At 49.1% G+C, this 16,338-nt stretch overlaps 2 pseudogenes; both read right to left on the bottom strand.

Moving 5' to 3' along the window:
- Positions 1 to 9,968: 9,968 nt before the first annotated feature.
- LOC129627522 (uncharacterized) lies at positions 9,969 to 10,088 on the bottom strand (annotated as a pseudogene).
- Positions 10,089 to 13,529: 3,441 nt separating this feature from the next.
- LOC129627434 (uncharacterized) lies at positions 13,530 to 13,649 on the bottom strand (annotated as a pseudogene).
- Between the last annotated feature and the right edge of the window lie 2,689 nt (positions 13,650 to 16,338).

Raw genomic sequence — 16,338 nt, 5'->3', positions numbered from 1 at the left:
TGTGCTTATCAAAGCACTAGGTCTTTGCATTGTCTTATAGTTTCTCTTTGTTTCCACCTAGTTGAATATAAGATGAATTCATATTTAAATCTAGATCAGATCAGATCAGATCAGTCGCTCAGTCGTGTGCGACTCTTTGCGACCCCATGAATCGCAGCACGCCAGGCCTCCCTGTCCATCACCAACTCCCGGAGTTCACTGAGACTCACGTCCATCGAGTCAGTGATGCCATCCAGCCATCTCATCCTCTGTCGTCCCCTTCTCCTCTTGCCCCCAATCCCTCCCAGCATCCGAGTCTTTTCCAATGAGTCAACTCTTCGCATGAGGTGGCCAAAGTACTGGAGTTTCAACTTGAGCATCATTCCTTCCAAAGAAATCCCAGGGCTGATCTCCTTCAGAATGGACTGGTTGGATCTCCTTGCAGTCCAAGGGACTCTCAAGAGTCTTCTCCAACACCACAGTTCAAAAGCATCCATTCTTCGGTGCTCAGCCTTCTTCACAGTCCAACTCTCACATCCGTACCCTATTTCCTGATCATTTCCTGGCAATCTCTATTTCCTTCTCTGATGATACTGCAGCGTACAATGGGTGAGCTGTGTGTTAGTGGAGAAACTCAACCGTGTTCTGCTCTGTAAACGCCAAATAAAAACCCGATTATCCTGAGTCTAACCCCAATGTTCGGTTCCTAATGTTGAGTTGTACCTTCTTTGCCACTAGCTTTAATCCTTAAACCACCTCACCTCCACTATTGTGTTCATTCATTCCGCTGATTGAGACAAGGTTTTATTGAGCACCTACTGTGTACTACTGAGTTTAGGATTCAGGTGAGCACATTCAGAAAACCACATTAGCAGAGAAGCACCAGTTTTGTACCACATTCTCTGATCTGAAGTTCAGTGTGTCTGTACAGATAGTGCATGAAGGGAGAGGAAGGAGGATGAACCAAAAAGGTAAATTCATGGTGCACCTAGATCAGCATGCTAAGGATTCTGTAGCCATTACTGAGTCTCTGAAGGTTTTTGAGCTGACAAATGACAAACAGACCTTTAAAAAAAATACTTCCCTGAATAGAGTAGTGGTTAGCCAAAGTTGGGGAGGAGGGAAGTGTGGAGATATTGATCAAAGGGTACAAACCTTCAGTTATAAAAGGAATAAGTTCTAGAGACCTTATGTACAGCATGGTGACTATGTGGTGATGGTGGTGGTAGTTTAGTCGCTAAGTTGTGTCCCACTCTTGCAACCCCATGGACTGTAGCCCACCAGGTTCCTCTGTCCATGGGATTCTCCAGGCAAGAACACTGGAGTGGATTGCCATTAACTTCTTCAGGGGATCTTCCTGCCCAGGGATCATGGTGACTATAGTTAATAATAATATATTATAGACTTGAAATTTACTAGAAGAGTAGATCTCAAGGGTAATCACACACACAGAAGCACACACATGCACACACACGCACACATGCACACACACACAGTAACTATGGGAGGTGATGGATATGTTACATAGTTTGATTGTGGTAAGCATCCCACAATGTGTACATATACTAAAACATCACCTTAAATATATACATTTTTTTTGTTAAAAAAACCCTCTTGTAGTAGACTGTAATCTCCATTACAGGCAAGACTTGTCTTTATACCTGTAATACAGACCTAATAAGTCTTTAGTGAAGTTGTGCAATGGTGACAGTGTGAAGAATGGCTTTGAAGATGGGATTGGAGGTGTGTTACCACTGGAACTTGACCAGAGGACCTAGCCTTGCCTTTAAGCATGACACTAGAAGCACACACTGGGGGTAAGGGCCAGAAGCCCTTTTTCTTCCCCTTCATCCAAAGAAAAATTAAAGGGGAACATGCAAGGACAGCCATTAAGGGGGAAAGAGGTCATGAAAAAACAACAGCCAGGTTTGTATGTAGAAGGAGGGAAGGCAACTTGCTTTGTCTTGTAATTTTTTGGTATGTTGTATGAAAGCGTCTGAGTGGTCTATACTGTGAACCAGTGTGGACATGCAGATATGCACACTGCCCATCTTCTAGAGTGGACAGAGGAAAAAAACTGTAAAAGGATAATGACAAAAACCAGGGCAGGATACCTCCATATGCCTGCTTCAGGAAGACTATTACCAAGAGGGTTCTTTTGCTCAGCCAGGCCCATCTCCTGAAAACCAAACTTTACTCAAATTGATTTGAAAAAAAAAAAGCCTAATTCAAATGATTTCTAGCTCTGAAGAACCAGGAAGGGAAAAAAAAAAAACAACAGCAAAACCTTAGGGAGGACCTGGAAAAACTACTTTGTCTTAATCAGAAATCGTGCTTAGAATCAGTCAGGTTGTTTTCTACTCAAACTGGGAAAAGAGAGTTTCTGAGCTTACAACAGAAGGTTTTAACCTGGTATAAGCAAAATGTAATGTTAATATGCGGAGAAGGCAATGGCACCCCACTCCAGTACTTTGCCTGGAAAATCCCATGGATGGAGGAGCTTGGTAGGCTTCAGTCCATGGGGTCACTAAGAGTCGGACATGACTGAGTGACTTCCCTTTCACTTTTCACTTTCATGCATTGGAGAAGGAAATGGCAGCCCACTCCAGTGTTCTTGCCTGGAGAATCCCAGGGACGGGGGAGCCTGCTGGCTGCCGTCTGTAGGATCACACAGAGTTGGACACGACTGAAGTGACTTAGCAGCAGCAGCAGCAATGTTAATATGAATTTTTCTAGGGAGAAGATTCATAGTTTTCATCATATCCTCAAAGAGTTTTATAGGCCTGAAAAAAATAAAATAAAAGATGGAAAACAATTGGTTTAAGGAATTCCCTAGCAGTCCAGAGGTTAGGACTCTGTATGTTCATTGCTGAGGACCAGGGTCAATCCCTGGTTGGGGACTAAGATTTTGCAAGCCGAGTGGCTTAGCCTAAACAGATAAATAAAAATTGTTGTGTACACACAACTTCAATCAATTTAAATAGAAGAAACATCAACCATGAATAAATAGCAATAAAAAAGGAAATATGTGATTTTTAACTGAGCAGATCTAGACTCAGTGACCATGCTTTATATATTTGCCTGCTCATGTGTATTTTTATAGCAGCCAATTAATAATACTGTAATGAAATCATTTCTTACATCTTTGCAACTTAGCTGTTAGGAGCTAAGAATGTGAGGGCTCATCTGAACCTCCTTTATTTCCCCTTATTCCAGTGGAGTGGTATCAGCAGGCAACTGCAGGAAGACATTATCTATGGTTTAAAACCCTGAGGCTTTCTCTTCAGCTCTAATTTAAACCTGAGAGGGAATATTACATGTCAAGTGAGAGTCACAAAATTTCAGATCTAGCATTTGGGGGAATCCTCTGTAAGTCCAAAACTAACGGTTAATTAAAAAAAATTGTTTTTATTTATTTGGCTGTTCCAGGTCTTAGTTGTGGCATGTGGATCAAAATATTGTCCGGGTGAATTCCCTGGTGGTCCAGGGGACCTGGGTTCTATCCCTGGTCAGGGAACTACATCCCACATGCCCTAACAAAGACCTGGCTCAGCCAGATAAATAAATAAAAAGAAATCTTTTTTTAAATTGTCTTATATTTGTTGCTATACTTTTTGGAGCCCTGGGTCAGGCAGGCAAATCCTGTGCAGGCTCCAACTCAGCACCACTGCTTTGGATCTGAAACATACCTTCAGAGAGGAAGAAGGCACAAACAAACAGAAACACTGAAGCTATATACTGAAAAATGCCATCCATCTGCTTTAAATATTTTTTACCTTAAAATATTTTGTTGTGCCCCCTTCAAGGACAGGCTTTGAAGAACTCTGGAAATAACAGGAAGTTCTAAGAAAGTCTGTGGTGATGCTATTTTTTTTTTTTAAACTTTTTATTTTGTGTTGGAGTATAACCAATTAACAGTGTTGTGGTAGTTTCACATGAACAAAGAAGGGTCTCACCCATACATATACATGTATCCATTCTCCCCCAGCCAGGCTGCCATTGAGCACAGTTCCTTGTGCTATATCATGGGTCCCTGTTGGTTATCCATTTTAAGTATAGCAGTGTGTACCTGCCCAAGTCAATCCTAAAGGAGATCAGTTCTGAGTATTCATTGGAAGGACTGATGCTGAAGCTGAAGCTGAAGCTCCAATTCTTTGGCCCCTTGATGCGAAGAGCCCACACATTAGAAAAGACCCTGATGCTGGGAAAGATTGAAGGCAGGAGGAGAAGGGGATGCCAGAGGACGAGATGGTTGGATGGCATAACTGACTCAATGGACATGAGTTTGAGTAACCTCCGGGAGATGGGAAAGGACAGGGAAGCCTGGCATGCTGCAGTCCATGGAGTTAGTCGAACATGACTGAGTGACTACTTGCAAAAAGTTTCAAAGCTAGTAAGTTTTAGAGCCAGGATCCAAACTGTGTAATGTAAAAAGTTTTGGTTGCAAACAACAGCAATAGATTCTAGCTAATGTGTGTGTGCTGTGTGCTTAGTCGCTCAGTTGTTTCCAACTCTTTGTCGCCCGCCAGGCTCCTCCGTCCATGGGGATTCTCCAGCCGAGAATGCTGGAGTGGGTTGCCATGCCCTCCTCCAAGGACTCTTCCCAACCCAGGGATCGAATTCAGGTCTCCCGCACTGCAGGCAGATTCCTTACCATCTGAGCCACCAGGGATGCCCCTACAAGAAGGGTCTTCTAGCTAATGTAGGTGAAATTTATTGAAGGCTATCAGGTGGCCCACAAAATGGATAAGAAAGGACATGCATGCATGCTAAGTTGCTTCAGTCGTGTCTGATTCTTTGTGACCCTGTGGCCCATAGCCCACCAGGGTCCTCTGCCCCAGGGATTCTCCAGGCAAGAATACTGGAGTGGGCTGCCATGGCCTCCTCCAGGGGATCTTCCTGGCCCAGGGATCAAACCTGCATCTCTTCTGTCTCCAGAATTGGCAGGCAGATTCTTTACCACTAGCACCACCAAGGAAGCCCCTCCAAGAAGAGTCTAAGAACAGCTTAACAGTCTACGCAGAGCATCTATGGTACTTTGAATGATCACCTTGGCTGTAAAGCAAGGATAAGCCAGCATCAGTTACCTGGCCTAGCTTAGTCTTATGACTGGGCAAGGGGAGGCCACCTCGATTAACCAACCCAGCAGACCCTAAACACTGAGGGAAAAGTAATCCCTCGTGGAAATTAGAGTGCTTTAATCCAATGAAGACATACATAGGGACTTCCCTGGCTGTCCAATGGTTAGAATTGGATCATAAAGAAGGTTGAGCGTTGAAGAATCGATGCCTTTTAATTGTGGTACTGGAGAAGACCTTTGAGACTCCCTTGGACAGCAAGGAGATCAAATGAGTCCATCCTAAAGGAAATCAACCCTGAATATTCATTGGGAGGACTGATGCTGCAGCTGAAGCTCCAGAACTTTGGCCACCTGATGCAAAGAGCCGACTCCTTGGAAAAGACCCCGATGCTGGCAAAGATTGAAGGCAGGAGGAGAAGGGAGGCAAAAGAGGATGAGATGGTTGGATGGCATCACGAACTCAATGGACATGAGTCTGAGCAAACTTGGAGATAGTGAAGGACAGGGAAGCCTGGTGTACTTCAGTCCATGGAGTTGCAAAGAGCTGGGCGCAACTTAGCGACTGAACAACAGCAGTCATGGTTAAGACTCAACATTTCCAATACAAGGGATGTGAGTTCATCTCCGGTGGGAGAACTGAGATCCCACATGCCGTGAGGCCACAAAAATGAAGGCAGACATATACAGTACTGGGTGTACTGTATATTTTCCCCAGTGTATTTTTCTCAATAAACCCAAATCTGTCCATATATAAATTCTTGGCCTTGTCCATTGTACTATTCTACTTCTTAAACATGGTAGCAAGCTAGAGCCCTTGTTAGCTAGATGTCAGAAAGTTAACAGAGGAAGAAGGAGGTCACAAGGGACAAAATGGAGTAGATCAGATTGCACAGTGATTTTATAAATACTTCTTTCTGACCAATATGGTGTGTTCTTAGCTAAGAGTGATTCTGATTTTTCCCGCTTGGTCCAATGAAAATCAAACAGAGTTAAACAGACCTGGGTCTGATTCTCTGTTTCACCACCTACTGTCTGTATAACTCTGGGCAAAGCAAAGTGAGCCTCATTTTCTTCATCTGTAAAATAAGCTAAAACCCACCACCTTACCATATTGTTATGGGTTTAACTGAACAAACCTGTTAAGTGCCTGACATATAAAATACTCCCAGTAAATGTCACTCTCCCGCTAGTCCCTGTCCCAGTGTACTGAAAAAGATTATATGGTATTAGTATTTTTAGTATTCTGAAGATTGTATGATTCATTTCTTCTGAAGACATAGTTTTTCTTACAGAAGAATATTCAGTTATTTCATGATGGCATTTCCACCTCCAAAAAACACAAATGGTCCCAAAATGCAGACAAAGATGAGTACCTGGACACCCCTAAACCATCAGCTTTTGAATGACCGGGTGAGTAATAAGAACTATTGTATTAGTTGAAATCATACTTTGAAGGGAAAAAAAGCATTAAAATTTTGGTAATCAAAACATGAACAGGAATTGCTTAGGATTGTATAGTGGATAAAAAAAAAAAAAAACCCAAAAAACAAAATGAAGGATTTCTTCAAAAATTTTAATTGAAAAAAACTGAAATACATTTAGAACAAAAATAAAGAAAACTTTAATTGAGCCCCAATTACCTGGCCAGAGTTGGCAAGAGATACAAAGTTCCTGCTTAGAAAGAAAGATCTTAGGGACTTCCCTGGTGGTCCAGTGGCTAAGACTCTTTGCTCCCAGGGCTGGGGCCCAGGTTCTATCACTGGCCAGGAAATTCAATCCCACATACTGCAACTAAAGACCTTGTGTGCTGCAACTAAGACCCAGCACAGCCAAATAAATTAATAAACATTTTTTAAAGATTTAGGAGATGAGAAGGAAGAGTGTCTACCAGCTCCCCTTCACCTCCATATCCAACTGGTTTTCAGGTTCTGTGAGTCTTCCTCCGAGGTCTCTTCATCCAGACCCCTTTTCTCCTTTGACTTGTGCACATCCAGCTCCACGTTCTCAGTTCACACACTCACCCCCCTTTGCCTGGCACATTGCAGTAACCCCTCAGCTGGTTTCACTGTCTCTAATCCATCCTCTATTCTGGTCCCAGAATGATCTTTCTAAAGTACCAAACTAATCCTATGAAGCAAGAGATAACAGACTGTTCCAAAGAATAAATTCCACCCTACCCACCATGCATAGCACTGAGGACCCCTTCATGTGTGTTAGTCACCGAGTCATGTCCGACTCTTGGAGACCCCATGGACTGTAGCTGGCCAGGCTCCTCTGTCTGTGGGATTCTCCAGGCAAGAATACTGGAGTAGGTTGCCATGACCTCCTCCAAGGGATCTTCATGACCCACGGATCGAACCCAGTGTCCTTTATATCACCTGCATTAGCAAGTGAGTTTTCTTTTTTTAATTTATTTGGTTGCAATTTTGTTGAAGCATGTGAACCCTTAGTTGAAGCATGTGGGATCTAGTTCCCTGACCAGAAATCAAACCCAGGCCCCCTGCATTGGGAGCATGGAGTCTTAGCCCCTGGACCACCAGGGAAGTCCCAGCAGGTGAGTTCTTTAACACTGGCTCCACCTGGGAAGCCTGAAAAGCTTTTGTCAAATTTTATGAGAATTTCTAGGGAATTCCCTGGTGGCCCAGTGGCTCAGTCTGTGTTCCCAATGCAGGGGGCTGGGTTCCATCTGCGTTCAGGAAACTAGATCCCACATGCCGCAAGAGTTTGCATGCTGCAGCTAAAGAACCCACATGGCACAACTAAGACCCAGTGCAGTCAAATAAATAAAAATGTTTAAAAATTTCATGATTATTTCTAGATGAGCAATGATAAGAGAAATAACAATTTCTATTAGAAATGATATTTATTTTGTTGTTCAGAACTCCCATTTTATCACCCTCCCCCGCCATTTTTAGTTTGGTTTAGTTAGGTTCTAGTTTGGAGTAAAACTATTTTCAAAAATCTTAGCCTGCCATATGTAAAATAGATAGGCAATGGGAATTTGCTGCATGGCTCAGGAAACTCACACAGGGGCACTGTATCAACCTAGAGGGGTGGGGTGGGGAGAGAGAGGGGCTGCCAAGTCACTTCAGTCGTGTCCGACTCTGCGACCCCATAGACGGCAGCCCAACAGGCTCCCCGGTCCCTGGGATTCTCCAGGCAAGAACACTGGAGTGGGTTGCCATTTCCTTCTCCAATGCATGCAAGTGAAAAGTGAAAGTGAAGTCGCTCAGTCGTGTTCGACTCTTCGCGACCCCATGGACTGCAGCCTACCAGGCTCCTCCGTCCATGGGATTCTCCAGGCAAGAGTACTGGAGTGGGGTGCCATCGCCTTCTCCAAGAGAGAGGGGAGGGAGGTTCCAAAGGGAGGGGATATATGCATACCTATGGCTGATTCATGTTGAGGTTTGATAGAAAACAACAAAATTCTGTCAAGCAAAATCCTTCAATAAAAAAATAATTAAAATTAAAAAACTGTCAAATCACTATGTTGTACACCTGAAACTAACATTATATTGTATGTCAATTATAATTCAATAAAAATTAAATATAATACAAATTTAAAAAATCTTGGACCGTGTATATACCCATATGTATGTGAATGAATGTATCAGTACTTAAGACACACACATGGAAATTGCATATGTATACAGCAAACTGATAATAGTGAGTGCACAAGTGCCCAGTCTTGTCTGACTCTTTGCAACTCCACAGACTGTAGGCCTCCAGGCTCCTCTGTCCGTGGAATTTTCCAGGCAAGAATATTAGAGTGGGTCGCCATGCCCTCCTCCAGGGAATCTTCCCATCCCAGGGATTAAACCCACGTCTCTTTATGTCTCCTGCATCAGCAGGTGGGTTCTTTACCGGTTGAGCCACCAGAGAAGCCCAACTATCAATAGTGGTTTCCCCTACAATGTTGGACAACATGGAAGAGTGGGAGGGAAGTCTGTTGGAAGAGAGAGGTTTTTTTTTTTTTTTTACCCTATACACTGCAATATTTAACCATTTAAAAAACAAATATAAGTAAAAGCGAGCAAAGAACAGTAATGCTGAGAATTAAAAAACAAGGGTTCCAGATCAGCTATACTAAATAATCTCCAGGGAAAAGACATCCGAGAAGAACGTGAGGAGCAAGCATGAAGGGAATTGGTCATATTTTCAATATGGTGGGAAAATACAAGAGCCGTTGGAGCAGGATGGTGACAGAATTGCATCTGCATTTCCAAACGGTCATCTTGCTCCACGTCACTAATGATTGGAGAGACTCAACTCCAAACGCCAAGGAGGGACCACTTCGCCCGAGTCCGACTGGGCCTCATTGCAATGTCTGTCCATAGCAGATGCTGGAGAAGCTGTGGAGCAAAGGGAACTCTCCTCCACGCTGAGTAGGAATGGGAGTTGGTACAGCCGGGATGGAAAAGAGTATGGAGGTTCGCGAAGGAACTAAACGTAGAAGTAGCCTATGGTTCAGCAGTCCCACTCCCAGGCATAGATCCACCCCCAGTACAAGCCAACAAGCTAGATGCCCCGTTTGGGCACATCGATCTGTGCGCGCGCTCGCATGCGCATGCGCGATCGCCTGCGAGGCTGGGGGTGGGGCGGGGGCTGGGGCTCTGGCTGGAGTCGGTGCAAGCCCCGGGATTGCCTGAGGCAAGCCAAAGGAGCCCCAGAGGGAGACGGGACGGCCGGTCGTCTGGTTTCCTGAAAGCCGAATGCGAATGCGGAGGGGCTCGCGGGCCGCGGGGAGGCAACCCAGGTCTGCAGCGGGAGTCGGGGCCCCGGCCACCCACTCACTCCCCCCGCCCCGGGAGGGGCTGGGGCTGCGGGGGTGGCGGGGGGCGAGGGGGGTGTGGGTCCAAGAATTGGGACGCGGGGCGGGGGCTAAAGGACCTCTTCTGGTAGGCAAAAAAGCCTCCAGCACCCGGAATTCCCAGGTGGTCTCCCATCCAAGATACTAAACAGGCCCGACCCTGCTTAGCTTCCGAGATCAGACGAGATCGGGCGCCTTCAGGCCGATAGGGCCGGAGACGGACGCGGCCGCCGCGGGGCGCCCTAAGAGCCTTGCGCTTCGCCTCCCTTTCGCTCTGACCTGCAGGTCGGGCCAACGGGCCGCCCCTCTCCTCGGGGGGCCGTGCTGTACTTGAGCCGCACGACCCGCGACCGCACTCCAGCCTGCTGACGCCGGCCCGGCCCCCGAACACCGCCAACACCAGACCAGCAACCGCCTGGCCGGGCCCGGGGGCCCGATGGGCTTCCAGGACCCCCCAGTGACCGGGAGGGCGTGCGTGCGTGCGCGCGGGGCCTGGGGGGTGGGCTGAGGGGTGCGGAGGTCTCGGCGCCCTCCCACCCCCGGCCACTCCAGACCCGGCCGCGCTGGCCGAGCTGGGCTTCCCCCCCCATCCCGTTCAATGCTCAGGGCCGCGCGACCCCGGAGGTGTCGGTCTTAGGGGCCCGCCGCCTCCCGATCCCCGCGGCCAGGGGGCCTCTGAACCTCCTGCGGGCCTAGGCGCAGCGAATCTTGAGCGCCCAACTTGCCCGGCACCTGCCCGCTGCCCAAACCCACCGGGAGCCACGGAGGCGCGGTCGACCGGAGCGCCTCAGCCCCGCCCCTTTGCCCTACCGAGGCGCCCCCCTTGTCCCCACGCCGCCCGCCAAGCACCCGACCTTCCTGAGAGAGCAGACGAACCACAGGCAGGCACACAGACAGACACACACACTCGCACGCACCCACGCCATGGGAGACAGCTGGCCTGCGCGAGCTCCTCAGCCAGAGCCATAGCACCTGGGAGAGGCCGGGGCCAGACCAAAGGCCCGGCGGACGGCTGTCGGGAGAGACAGAGGCAGAAATCCATGAAGCTTCCGAGACAGACTCCAAGACGGCGAGAGGGAGATACACACACACACACACACACACACACACACACACACACACACACGAGTGTGGTCTTTGGAAATTCTTCTGTTCGTAGTTGCTGGGTTGAGCCCAACTTTTATAGGCCCCATGGAGTGCGGCCCATCAGGCTCCTCTGTCCGTGGCATTTCCCAGGCGAGAATACTGGAGTGGGTTGCCATTTCTTTCTCCAGGGGATCTTCCCAACCCAGGGATCAAACCCGAGTCTCCTGCGGGCGGATGCCTTGCCATCTGAACCAGCACATTGCGAATTCCCTAGGCAAAATACAAAGAAAAGAGCTCGTGTGCTACTAAGTGGAAAGATGATTGAAGAAACAGAAGGTGTCCTTTGTTGGTATCTTTGAATCTTTTTTTAGTTTTCGTTGATTTTTACTCTTAAGGCTACTTGAACAAGGCAAGAGAGAAACCCCAGAATTGAAAAGCAATTGACTTTTTTGAAAGAAACCTGTGCAGGTTAAGCACTCTTCGTTTTTGAGAGATGGTGAAATGCAAAATCTTGATTCAACACATATGACTTTGGTGAACTTTATTTCAAATCTCCATGATGAACCCCTAAGGCGTCCAGGAAGAAAGGAGTAGAGCGGGAGACAAAAAGAGCAACCTTTCCCCTTGGCGCCATCCCAACCAGCTGCTTAGTTCCTTCATCTCATGGACTACCATCTGGGCTTATCTGGTTTGTCTGATTCTTGTTTCGGGGCCCGTTTCTAGTCACAAGGCTGTCAACAGTGGGGGGTGGGGTGGGGTGGGGGGGAAGCCCTTCTTTCCATTCCACATGAGACCCAGTGGACAATCCAGGCCCTGGCCACTGCATAGAGCGTGCAGCAACAATATCAACGGTGATGCTGGTTAACAACGCATATTCCTGGAATCCACTCCGTTGGCTACTGAGTGTGTGCGGTGGTGGTCTGGAACCTATACCTGGAAGCTTTCTTGATGATTGCAAATGACACCAAAGTCCGAGGACGATGGAAGATCTTCACGTTTCTGCAAGAGCCACACACCTCCAGAAGGAACCGCAAGACTTGCCTGACATGGTCAAGGTCTAAGTATTGGACTACACGTCGGAAGGTCTCCACCTTTGCTATGGAAGTCAAACGATCTTTCTTGGAAATGAAAATGGATCACACTGAACGTTCACATTCTTCTAGAGCATTTGAAAAGCCCTAAACTGTAGAAATCTGCTGTACGAGTTCCTTGAAAGCAAGAACCCATACTGATGGATATGTCTTAATGCCTTAGATTGTGCCTTGAATATAGCGTACACATGAACCCAGGAAAGGAAAGAATGGAATCGCCAAATATACAAAGAGATCAAAAGTGCCGAGCCAAGTGACACCTTGAGGCTTCCAAGAACTTTTCTGTCTTTCACACGCTAAGTAAATCCTGAGCACCTACGATGAGCTGGGAGGCATGTAATAAGTTTCTGGAACTAGAAGGCGGAGAGAAGCAGACACAGAGTTCCTGCTTTCACTGAGACGAATCTAATGATACATCACAGGCAGATCCTTGGAGAACTTGTCGAGGGGCCTCTACCCTCACCAAAACCTGGGTGTCAGGGAAGGCTTTTCAGAGTAACCATTGCGTTGAGGTCCATAGGTTGAACCTACGTAAACCAGGGTTGAGATGCAGGAAGAATTTCAGGCAGGGAAAACAGCATCCTGGAAGTCTACGTGACCAGGGAACCTTAGGACGTTCAAGAAATGAAAATGCCCTATGGGATGGAAGCCAAAGAGTGCAGAGGGCATTCCAGGGAAAAGACATCCGAGAAGAACGTGAGGAGCAGGCATGAAGGGAATTGGTCGTATCTTCAATATGATGGGAAAATACAAGAGCCGTTGGAGCAGGATGGTGACAGAATTGCATCTGCATTTCCAAACGGTCATCTTGCTCCACGTCACTAATGATTGGAGAGACTCAACTCCAAACGCCAAGGAGGGACCACTTCGCCCGAGTCCGACTGGGCCTCATTGCAATGTCTGTCCATAGCAGATGCTGGAGAAGCTGTGGAGCAAAGGGAACTCTCCTCCACGCTGAGTAGGAATGGGAGTTGGTACAGCCGGGATGGAAAAGAGTATGGAGGTTCGCAAAGGAACTAAAAGTAGAAGTAGCCTATGGTTCAGCAGTCCCACTCCCAGGCATAGATCCACCCCCAGTACAAGCCAACAAGCCAGATGCCCCGTTTGGGCACATCGATCTGTGCGCGCGCTCGCATGCGCATGCGCGATCGCCTGCGAGGCTGGGGGTGGGGCGGGGGCTGGGGCTCTGGCTGGAGTCGGTGCAAGCCCCGGGATTGCCTGAGGCAAGCCAAAGGAGCCCCAGAGGGAGACGGGACGGCCGGTCGTCTGGTTTCCTGAAAGCCGAATGCGAATGCGGAGGGGCTCGCGGGCCGCGGGGAGGCAACCCAGGTCTGCAGCGGGAGTCGGGGCCCCGGCCACCCACTCACTCCCCCCGCCCCGGGAGGGGCTGGGGCTGCGGGGGTGGCGGGGGGGCGAGGGGGGTGTGGGTCCAAGAATTGGGACGCGGGGCGGGGGCTAAAGGACCTCTTCTGGTAGGCAAAAAAGCCTCCAGCACCCGGAATTCCCAGGTGGTCTCCCATCCAAGATACTAAACAGGCCCGACCCTGCTTAGCTTCCGAGATCAGACGAGATCGGGCGCCTTCAGGCCCGTAGGGCCGGGAACGGACGCGGCCGCCGCGGGGCGCCCTAAGAGCCTTGCGCTTCGCCTCCCTTTCGCTCTGACCTGCAGGTCGGGCCAACGGGCCGCCCCTCTCCTCGGGGGGCCGTGCTGTACTTGAGCCGCACGACCCGCGACCGCACTCCAGCCTGCTGACGCCGGCCCGGCCCCCGAACACCGCCAACACCAGACCAGCAACCGCCTGGCCGGGCCCGGGGGCCCGATGGGCTTCCAGGACCCCCCAGTGACCGGGAGGGCGTGCGTGCGTGCGCGCGGGGCCTGGGGGGTGGGCTGAGGGGTGCGGAGGTCTCGGCGCCCTCCCACCCCCGGCCACTCCAGACCCGGCCGCGCTGGCCGAGCTGGGCTTCCCCCCCCATCCCGTTCAATGCTCAGGGCCGCGCGACCCCGGAGGTGTCGGTCTTAGGGGCCCGCCGCCTCCCGATCCCCGCGGCCCGGGGGCCTCTGAACCTCCTGCGGGCCTAGGCGCAGCGAATCTTGAGCGCCCAACTTGCCCGGCACCTGCCCGCTGCCCAAACCCACCGGGAGCCACGGAGGCGCGGTCGACCGGAGCGCCTCAGCCCCGCCCCTTTGCCCTACCGAGGCGCCCCCCTTGTCCCCACGCCGCCCGCCAAGCACCCGACCTTCCTGAGAGAGCAGACGAACCACAGGCAGGCACACAGACAGACACACACACTCGCACGCACCCACGCCATGGGAGACAGCTGGCCTGCGCGAGCTCCTCAGCCAGAGCCATAGCACCTGGGAGAGGCCGGGGCCAGACCAAAGGCCCGGCGGACGGCTGTCGGGAGAGACAGAGGCAGAAATCCATGAAGCTTCCGAGACAGACTCCAAGACGGCGAGAGGGAGATACACACACACACACACACACACACACACACACACACACACACACGAGTGTGGTCTTTGGAAATTCTTCTGTTCGTAGTTGCTGGGTTGAGCCCAACTTTTATAGGCCCCATGGAGTGCGGCCCATCAGGCTCCTCTGTCCGTGGCATTTCCCAGGCGAGAATACTGGAGTGGGTTGCCATTTCTTTCTCCAGGGGATCTTCCCAACCCAGGGATCAAACCCGAGTCTCCTGCGGGCGGATGCCTTGCCATCTGAACCAGCACATTGCGAATTCCCTAGGCAAAATACAAAGAAAAGAGCTCGTGTGCTACTAAGTGGAAAGATGATTGAAGAAACAGAAGGTGTCCTTTGTTGGTATCTTTGAATCTTTTTTTAGTTTTCGTTGATTTTTACTCTTAAGGCTACTTGAACAAGGCAAGAGAGAAACCCCAGAATTGAAAAGCAATTGACTTTTTTGAAAGAAACCTGTGCAGGTTAAGCACTCTTCGTTTTTGAGAGATGGTGAAATGCAAAATCTTGATTCAACACATATGACTTTGGTGAACTTTATTTCAAATCTCCATGATGAACCCCTAAGGCGTCCAGGAAGAAAGGAGTAGAGCGGGAGACAAAAAGAGCAACCTTTCCCCTTGGCGCCATCCCAACCAGCTGCTTAGTTCCTTCATCTCATGGACTACCATCTGGGCTTATCTGGTTTGTCTGATTCTTGTTTCGGGGCCCGTTTCTAGTCACAAGGCTGTCAACAGTGGGGGGTGGGGTGGGGTGGGGGGGAAGCCCTTCTTTCCATTCCACATGAGACCCAGTGGACAATCCAGGCCCTGGCCACTGCATAGAGCGTGCAGCAACAATATCAACGGTGATGCTGGTTAACAACGCATATTCCTGGAATCCACTCCGTTGGCTACTGAGTGTGTGCGGTGGTGGTCTGGAACCTATACCTGGAAGCTTTCTTGATGATTGCAAATGACACCAAAGTCCGAGGACGATGGAAGATCTTCACGTTTCTGCAAGAGCCACACACCTCCAGAAGGAACCGCAAGACTTGCCTGACATGGTCAAGGTCTAAGTATTGGACTACACGTCGGAAGGTCTCCACCTTTGCTATGGAAGTCAAACGATCTTTCTTGGAAATGAAAATGGATCACACTGAACGTTCACATTCTTCTAGAGCATTTGAAAAGCCCTAAACTGTAGAAATCTGCTGTACGAGATCCTTGAAAGCAAGAACCCATACTGATGGATATGTCTTAATGCCTTAGATTGTGCCTTGAATATAGCGTACACATGAACCCAGGAAAGGAAAGAATGGAATCGCCAAATATACAAAGAGATCAAAAGTGCCGAGCCAAGTGACACCTTGAGGCTTCCAAGAACTTTTCTGTCTTTCACACGCTAAGTAAATCCTGAGCACCTACGATGAGCTGGGAGGCATGTAATAAGTTTCTGGAACTAGAAGGCGGAGAGAAGCAGACACAGAGTTCCTGCTTTCACTGAGACGAATCTAATGATACATCACAGGCAGATCCTTGGAGAACTTGTCGAGGGGCCTCTAACCTCACCAAAACCTGGGTGTCAGGGAAGGCTTTTCAGAGTAACCATTGCGTTGAGGTCCATAGGTTGAACCTACGTAAACCAGGGTTGAGATGCAGGAAGAATTTCAGGCAGGGAAAACAGCATCCTGGAAGTCTACGTGACCAGGGAACCTTAGGACGTTCAAGAAATGAAAATGCCCTATGGGATGGAAGCCAAAGAGTGCAGAGGGCATTCCAGGGAAAAGACATCCGAGAAGAACGTGAGGAGCAGGCATGAAGGGAATTGGTCGTATCT

This window comes from Bubalus kerabau, chromosome 14 (genome assembly GCF_029407905.1).
Source record: "Bubalus kerabau isolate K-KA32 ecotype Philippines breed swamp buffalo chromosome 14, PCC_UOA_SB_1v2, whole genome shotgun sequence".
NCBI lineage: Eukaryota > Metazoa > Chordata > Mammalia > Artiodactyla > Bovidae > Bubalus > Bubalus kerabau.
Note: the sequence above shows the minus strand (reverse complement) of the source record. Positions and strands in the feature narration are given on the sequence as shown.